Consider the following 8,569-nt stretch of genomic DNA (forward strand, 5'->3'; position numbering starts at 1 on the left):
GCACCGAATGGCTATGTGGTGGGGCAGTTCAAATGTGCTAAAGCCGATCGATGCACGGAACAGTATTCTCGGCTATACTCTTTAATGAGAGGGAGAGTCCTAAGCTCCTTTCTGCCACAGAGCTTGGGGAAGTGGAAAAAACAGGTCTGGACATGCTGGTTACGGACAACTCCCTTTAAGGGGGAAAAACAGGTAACCCTCAGAGAACATTCCTCAATGGTATCAGGTCTCTCAATAGAGAAATCTCAATGCCTCTCTCACACACTCACGTACACATACTCATACATACACATACACATACACACATACACACACACACACACACACACACACACACACAAAATCGCTTGCATGCTCGCACTCCAGATAAAACCCCTACCAAAGTGGACACAGCTAATGCCGGCAGGAGCCAGACAGGGCTCAGCTGTATCTTACTTAGCAAGAAGGATAGGGCTTATTTTCCATGCAGCGAGGTAGAGCGCCCAGTTGAATGAATGGAAAACCCCACTCTCCAATCTTACATAAATCTCTCTTTTCCCACACAGTTTTCTAGTTGGAAAAGCTCCTACCATGAAGCCAGGGGGGTGACAGCCCAGGGCGGGCTGTTAACCATGGAGATAGCTGGCTAACCAGGCGCGCCGTAAAGAGAACGGGCGCTTCCAAACACGGTCCAGCCGACCCCAGTCCCTCCTCTTGGTTCGGCGACCGCACCCGGAGCCAGAGCGCTCGCCTACCTGCGCCTGCGTCCCCTGCTGCCCGCAGCCAGCCCACAAGGGCCGGGAAGCCGGTCAGGACAGCCGCCGGCTTACCGCAGCAGCAGCTCCGGGAGCGCTTTGGGGACTGACGGCTCGTGCTTTTTCACGAGGAAACTCGTGGGATCGTCAGGGGAGGAGGTTAAAGTTGAAAAGACCTCGTCTCCCTCCTGCTTGCTCGAGGATAAGCCCCGGCCTTTCACTATCGCTGAAGTGAGCAGCTGCCAGCCCGATTTTCCATGACAGACGAATGTTGTGCGTTGGCAACAATAAACAATTAATGTTTTGATTTCTTACATTGAGCAACCCCCGAGCAAACAGCTGCCATCTCAAAGGGCTAGTTCTCGACTTGCCGCCGGGTCTGTGCCCGCGGGGAAGGGTCCGCGACTACGAAACTTTGAGGTTTCGGCCAGATTGGGGGAGAGGGAGGCTTGGGTCTTGGAGAGGCCGAAAAGCAGAGGAAAATGTGGATACCTGTTGGCATCACCGGTGGTGGCGGCGGTGTCTCCCAGCCTTGGCTGGGGCGTGGGAGGACGGGAGTAGGTCCCTTCGGAACCTGTTAGGTTCTGGCAGAACCCAGGCGAGAGCCCTCGTCCCCCGGTCCTGCTAGGGGCGCGGCCCGCCCCACAAGGGCTGGCGGGCAGGAGCGGGCAGAAAACAGAAAGCGCTGCTCCAGGCTCTGTGGGCGCGGGGAGGGGGTGGGAGACCGAGGAGTCCCCGGCTCTGGGCGCCTCTGTGAGCTCAGGCTCGCCGGCCGAGAAAGGACACACTGCCTGGGGATCCTGCCTGGGTGCGGACCAGCGTCTTGGAGACTGCGGAGCCGCGGGGCGGCGCGGGATCCCGCAAGTTTGCAGCGGGCACCGCGCCTCCCAGGCTGGAGCAGCCACTTGTGGGAAAGCCTGGTGCGGGGGTTCTGGCCGGCAAGTCGCGGTCCGCAGCGCGCCGCGGGGTCGCCCTCCCTCCCCGCCGGGGACGTGGGGCGGAGGGGGAGATGCAGCAAACCAGCAAGAGGGCAGCCAGCCCTCCAGCTCCCGTCTCCGCCGGCTCGCGGCCGCCTCACCACCCCCGGCAGGTGCTTCCCCCATTTCCCGCACGGCCCCCCGCAGTGAAGGCGTGCGGCTGCCGCTGCGCGGGCCTGGGTCCGGGGACGGCGGAACCACCAGGCGACCTCAAGGAGGGAGACCGTGAGGAAAACTGGAAGGGCACAGCCTGCTCGCTACTCCCCAAGATCGACTGTCACAGCGGTTTGCAAAAAATCAGGCAAAACCCCGAGGCACCCCATGGGCCGTGCAGGAAAAGCAGACGCAGCTCACCCGGGCACCTGGGTGCCGGGGCTGGGGACCCGCATTCGCCATCTGAGCGGAAGGAGGCGCGCAAGGTGTCCAAAGGGACGGGGGTTCCTAAAAGAAATGGTCCCTTCTGGGTCCACGGGGGATGGAGAAAAGCGGGAGGCAGCGGGATCACTTACTCTTGTGGGGCTGGCTCCGCGCTGGAGAATTTCAAGCCTCTTGATTCACAAATGGCTGGAGGGACACGGGGTCGGATCCCGAGGGCGGCGAGCACTGAATGGTCCCCGCGCGCTGGGCAGGCTACTCCGGATTGCGTTCATACCTCCAGGAGTTGCGGGGCTTGGCGTGGAGACGCGGGGCGGGCGCGCTGGGCTCTGGATGTCTGCAGCCCCGAGTGCAGCGGTGAGGTGGACGCTACCGTCTGTGCGCAAACCGGCGACAGCCGACGAGCTTCGAGGAGGCAGGGAGATTCCAAATAAATCCACTAATTCTGGGCTGAGCGCTCCGCCGTGCGAGCCCGCCTGCCTGCCAAATGTAACTGTGAAGTGATGTGGAAAAGTGAGCCGGGTGCCTCCCCTGACGGATCTCATTGGGCAGAGCGCAGAGGCAGGTCTACCACTTGGAAATTCGTGTAAGCAGCCCCCCTCCCCGCCCCCTCCCTGCGTTCCCCCTCCGCTTGCGCGCTGGCTCCTTGGCGCTCTCCCATACCAAGTGGATTCACAACTTTTAGCTCCTCGCCACCAAGCACGCCCCGCGCGTCTCCGCCGCCAGAGGAGGCGGAGGGTGGGGATGCGCCCTTCCGTGAGGTGCGCGCAGCCCGCAGAGGGCCACGCTCCGGGATCAGCGGCTGGCAGACGCTAAAAGGATGCAGAGGAGGTACCCGCGAGTTTTCTGTCTCCAGGCTTACCTGAGCTCTGGGGCTGGCATTTGCTTGAAAAGCTTCTCAGTGACCCACAGCTGTTTTCCGTAGGAGGAAGAGGGTGCAGAGGGCAACAGGGTGCGCGTGGGCAGCTTACCTCTTGGGCCAAGAGCCTCTGGCGGACAGAGTGGGGTGTTCGTAAGACTGATGCCTTCACAATCAGGGTTTAGAGGCCTCGAGCGTTGTGACCCTGTGGGTGGAGCGCATTTCTGACATCCCCAGGCTTCTGTTCTTTTGGGGAGCTGAGATGAGGGAGAGCAGAGGGGTGCGCAGTAAGAAGATGCTAAAAGGAGAGCTGAACTTGCTTCCAAATCAAGGGAAGCATTGCTAACGCTCTTCTCAACGTTTCCTGGCCTCCAGCGCTCGGCTTAGGCACGGCGCATCCAGCTTTCCTGCCTCCACGGAGAGACGCCCCGGCTGTGGCCCCTTGGAGTCCGCTGACTGACGGACTCCACTCTGGTCTTCAGAAATGGCCACCCTGTGGCAGAGCCAGTGTGAGAAGAGGAGATTACGAATGAGGAGGTCCAGTTTCTTTTCTTCCCCTTACTGAGGCTAACACGTAAAAATATATGACCCACTGGGATCTTCTTTAATAAGATTAGTGAAAAATCAGATGAACTAATACTTTTCCTGTTTAACTCCCTATAGAACAGCCCAGTTTAGTCCATTCCCTGCACACAAGAGGAGCGCTCTGAGGAAGGGCTTCACCATCTGGGGACAGAGCCCAAACAGATGGCAGAAAGGGTGCAGAGGACCAGACACAGGGTCTGTGGAGCTTGTACTGTCTGACTCAAATTAATGAGACAGAGTGAGCAGAATGAGAAAATAGACACAATATGTTTATAATTTTTATGCAGATTTGACGTGTGTGTGTGTGTGTGCGCGCGCGCGCGCGCTGCATCTAACATCCCACTGAGAAATGTTGAAAAGAATACTGACTATAGATCTAGTATCTGTCTATTTCACATTCTAGGTGTCAAGGGCAAGAAAGTTAGTGAATTATTTCAGAGAGGGAAAGCTGATGAGAACCAGGAGATAGCCCGCCCCCAGGTAGGCAGTACATTACTGTTGTTTTCTCAGACTCTGTGCTTAGAGGGTATTCAGGAGTTGGCTAGTTCTGTCTTGAAAAGAGAAACAGCAGTCACACCTCAGTCACAGTCTAACTGCCGCTAGACCAGGCAGTCCTAAGTGGACAAAGGAGCAGATCACATCTCGGATTGGGCTTCGTTTTCAGGCATTCATGTTCCCTTTAAACAGATGCTCTGACCCTTCCCTCTGGGGGCACCTTCTTACATCAGTGAGAATGGAAGGAAAGCTTGCATGCTCCTAAAGGCTGGGTATTGCCACAGATAAACTCATCCCGAAAGGAAGCCGGAGTGGTAGAGATGGACAATATCCTCAAATCTCATTTTCTTAAAGGGAGGAAAATGGCAACGGTTTTGACAAAGTGAAGAGAGAATCCAGTGGATTTCAGTACCTGGGGAGAGGATGAGTATGTTTTGCCTCACCCTGCTCACAGTTACTCTGAGAGCAGTTCCACACGTTGTCACTGAGTTTAGGCTCACTATAAGTCCGGGTAGCTTTCTCTCGACGCTGTTTCTCTCTGCTCAAAGCACTGCAGGAGGAATGATCTCCTGGTTCCCTCCTGATTCTTTGGAGAGGTCCGGATGATTAAGCAGTGTGGAAGAGGGTGCGGAGAATGTCATAAAGCCCTATAAGGATATTTCTAAAATAATCAGGAATGCTGAAAGACAAGGCATTTGCCTCTTTAAAAATTCCACCCACTCCTAATAAGAGGCAATGCAATGTCACAACGGTAAGAGCCTAGCTCCTTAAAAAGGCTGTTCTTTTCAACAGCTTTTCCAGGGTTACAGACCTCCAGCAGGAAGAGGGACCTCACATAGGCTTTTTTTTTTTTTTTTTTTTAAATGGAAACTGATATTTCATGTGTTGTGGAGCATTTGGGGGAGGAAGGGCGGAAGGGTTATCTAATAGGACAGGAGGATCATTGGAGAAGGAATTGGGGTGTGGGTGGGCTAGAGAGGGTTACCTTCAGAACCCCCTTGGCTGACCAGTGCAGAGTGGGATGGGGCAGGGGTTCCCAGACCGAGTCTTCGTGAGGTCTACAGCAACTGAATGGGATGGACAGAGATGCCATGTAGTAGAAGATACTTTACTTTTTCACTATGGGTGGGACTTTTGTTGTAATTTTGACTGAGGGAGACAGTAAACCAAGTGACTGTTTAGTTGGAGAGTCAGGAATAAGGAATCAGAAGGCTTATAGGAAGCAGAGCCCTGGAAGGTGTTGAAGAGCTAGGAAAACTCCAACTTCTATAGATTGAGCAGGGAATGGTAGAGTAGAACATATCCACTATTTGCATTAAACATATCCATACACATTAAAATTTTAATTCATTCTTCTTTTCATTCTTCAGTGCATACTTAAAAACTAAAATCATCTAACTTAAAATCCCAAAAACAAAAATAAAATATGTTTACCATGGTATGATTACTTAGGACTTTCAAATTGATAAGATGCTTTTAAATTTAAAATAACTCATTCATTCATGGAATACATCCTAAAGGTAAAAAAGTTAAGGAGTCTGGATTTCATGAAAAAAGGGATTTCATCACATGATACCTGTCCAGGGTATTTAAAAAGAAGAGTTAAAATAAAAAACTTTGAGAGTATAAAAGATGGACATGGCAACAGATAAAGGTTACACCAATTAACATGTAATATTTTTCAGAAACTCAGCCTTTATTTCATATTTTATGTTACGGAATCCTAATGCAAATTCTAACCACTCTGTCCTTTTCTTCTTCTTCTTTTTTCTTTTCTGAGGGGAGTAAGTAATGTATAACAACTGTGGCATTAGGCAAAAGAAACATCAAACTTTTATGTTCAATTCCAATATTGGAGCATAAGTTATAAGAATGAAAAAAATTAAGAAAGCAGTTTAAAGACAGTTGTCAATATTTACATAAATTTAGGAAAGCTTTTTGTTTTTTAAGAGTGTTGTAAACCAGTTTTTATTTTTAAATTTTCCCCTAAAATCATGAAAAGATCTGATGGCGCTCAGGTTACATAAATGGGAGCAGTTGCTGTGGTTCTCCAGCTATGATCTCCCTGGCTCAGGCCCTGCCTCCCTAGTCTCAGGAATTTGCTAGAAAGTCACATCCTCATGCCTTGAATCCGGGCAGGGCTCAGAAATCTGGGTTTTCAACAATTGCTGCAGGGGACTCTGTTACCTTAGCTATTGTTGTCTCAGGAGACATCTACAGATCTGTGATAAAAATAAAAAAGTGCTATATTATATTAATACTTACTGTTTTGGTCCTGGAATATTCTGTAATAGAATACTATCTTTAAAAAGAAAAGAAAAAAGCGAAGCATATATACAGTCAGTTGGTCATGTGATTACTTCACCAAGTTTATGACAGGATTTGATGAACAGAACCTATTTCTTTGGAAGCGGGTGTGGATTCCTGGACTGAAATGGTCAGTGGACCGGCCATTCAGAGTTGTGAAGCTCTCCATGTCTTGGCTGCTGGTGCGAGCTGTCCCTGAAATTAGGCCTGGACCTCTTCGTATGGACTGTAATTGCTCATCTGGAGCTGGCCATTATTGTATTTTCAGTAAATGGAGGTGGTAACACTTTTGTGAAGGCCACATCTGTGCTGAGCACATTTTGGAGAAAGTTTCAAAATGGCATTATCTCCCATCTTGCCAGGTGCTAGGAAAGAGATAAATCCCAATCCAGCTTCTAAACAGAAATCGGGGGTGTGGGGGGCAGTGGATACATTTAAGGGGACCAGTACAAAGCTCTCAAAGAAGCCAGTCCAGGTTTGGTGGACTACCCACTTAGCATTTCCTTCCTTCCTTCCTTCCTTCCTTCCTTCCTTCCTTCCTTCCTTCCTTCCTTTTATTTATATTTTTTTTCTGAAGAGAAGAGCAACTTGATTAAAATTTCAGACCCCTCTTGTTTTAACATGGGAGCCATGAAGAGGGAAAAAAAAAATTAGTTCACATTATGTTTTATATAGAAAGAAAAATAAAAGAGAAAGAGGAATAAAAGGGAGACTTTCCTCCACCCCCCCCCCGAAACTACAAGTTGCACATACCAGATTGTATGTAATAATAAAACATACTAATTACATGTAATTGATCTTAAGTCTGGTTTAGAAGATCCTCAGCATATTTAGTTTGCCCCCTATACTCATGTATCATTGCACATGAATAGGGGCGTGCAGATGTGTAGGAGGAGGGGGGGGGAGGCCCATCACATCTCTTATGATGCTGAAAATAGAGTTTATAGTTCCCATTAGTTGTTATCAAGTTGGTGATTCACTGGGAAGATGGCTAGATGCTCATGTATTCGACAAATGCTCTGAGAAGTGCAAAGGAAATTGCCTTCCTGAGGACGCAAACAGAATTTCTTTATTAGTCCAAGCCGGCATCGTGCTGTCTAAGGAGTTTTTTGTTTGTTTGTTCGTTTATTAAAGATACGCTGCCGGGTGGAAAACGGGCAAGGCTTTTAGGATGCCGGCTGCTGCCTGCACAGGCAACCAACCGGTCCTGCCCAAGTGGATGTTTTTTCTTCTACCTCAAGTGCCCTCTAGCGTGCAATATGCATGCAGGTTGCTATGCAGAAGGAGGCAGAAAGGAAAAAAAAAAAATCTCCCAATCGCTATCCCAATTCCTGAACTGCTGGGCTTTTCCTTCTCTCCTTCCTCGAAGGGGTCATTTGCACAGAAATGGTTGTGGAAACAAAACAGGGCTGTTGCTGTTGCATGAAAGACAAATCACTCATTTACTAAACTAGGGAACAAACACTAATCCTTTCTCAGGGGTTTCCTTTGAGCATTCATCATCATTTTCCAGAAGTTTCAGACTCTGCAGTCATCAGGCAAATCAAAAGCAGGTAAGTTGCTCCCTGGGAAGAAATACCATTTTGTTCACAACTCACCCCGCAGCCCAGCTAAGAAGAGGTTTGATGCAAATTGATTAACCTCTCCATGGATTTTCAGCTCCTGTCTCTGTAAAATGGCCTGATACTTCTTTCTTGCCTCAGGGGGGTGGTATGAGGCCTAACTGAGGTTTAGAAAAACAATTTCAGTTCAATTCTATCCCAGATACGAGTTGATATACGGTCCGAGCCCACCTTTTATTTTGTTTCTGCTAACAGGGTTTCACTTTTCCTTGGGTCGTCCAGGGGGACACGGTGTCCAGGATCTGCGTTTTCATACACATGCCGTTAAGACAACTTCATTGCGAGTAGTGGATATCCTTGGGAGATGCGGAATGGTAGGAAAGGGGAAGCATCTTGGGAGGAGGAAACGGTGCTTGCTTTTGCAAACCTGTCTGGGTGTGAATACACACAGCTAAAGAGGAAGGGGAAATTCCTACAAGACATTGGGCATATCTCCCTAACAATAGCAGAAGGTAATTTTACTCACCCCAACACCACCGTGGACTAAACACTCAGTCTCTGTGAGGGAAGCAGATACCTGTAAACAAATTCATGCATTGTCATCCATTCAGGTGGTAGGATATCTGAACATCTGTTACACAACTGGCAGATTTATTTACTAATAATATGATCATT

At 49.6% G+C, this 8,569-nt stretch overlaps 1 protein-coding gene across 1 annotated transcript in view; it reads right to left on the reverse strand.

Moving 5' to 3' along the window:
• The window catches only part of CDH8 (cadherin 8), a 371,407-nt gene extending 368,845 nt beyond the window's left edge, over positions 1 to 2,562 (reverse strand). Inside the window, exon 1 of the mRNA XM_066243293.1 lies at positions 2,221 to 2,562. The gene's annotated coding sequence lies outside the window, so the exon portion shown is untranslated. The remainder of the gene's footprint in view (positions 1 to 2,220) is intronic.
• Between the last annotated feature and the right edge of the window lie 6,007 nt (positions 2,563 to 8,569).

The sequence above is a fragment of the Saccopteryx bilineata genome, chromosome 9 (assembly GCF_036850765.1).
Source record: "Saccopteryx bilineata isolate mSacBil1 chromosome 9, mSacBil1_pri_phased_curated, whole genome shotgun sequence".
NCBI classification, from domain to species: domain Eukaryota; kingdom Metazoa; phylum Chordata; class Mammalia; order Chiroptera; family Emballonuridae; genus Saccopteryx; species Saccopteryx bilineata.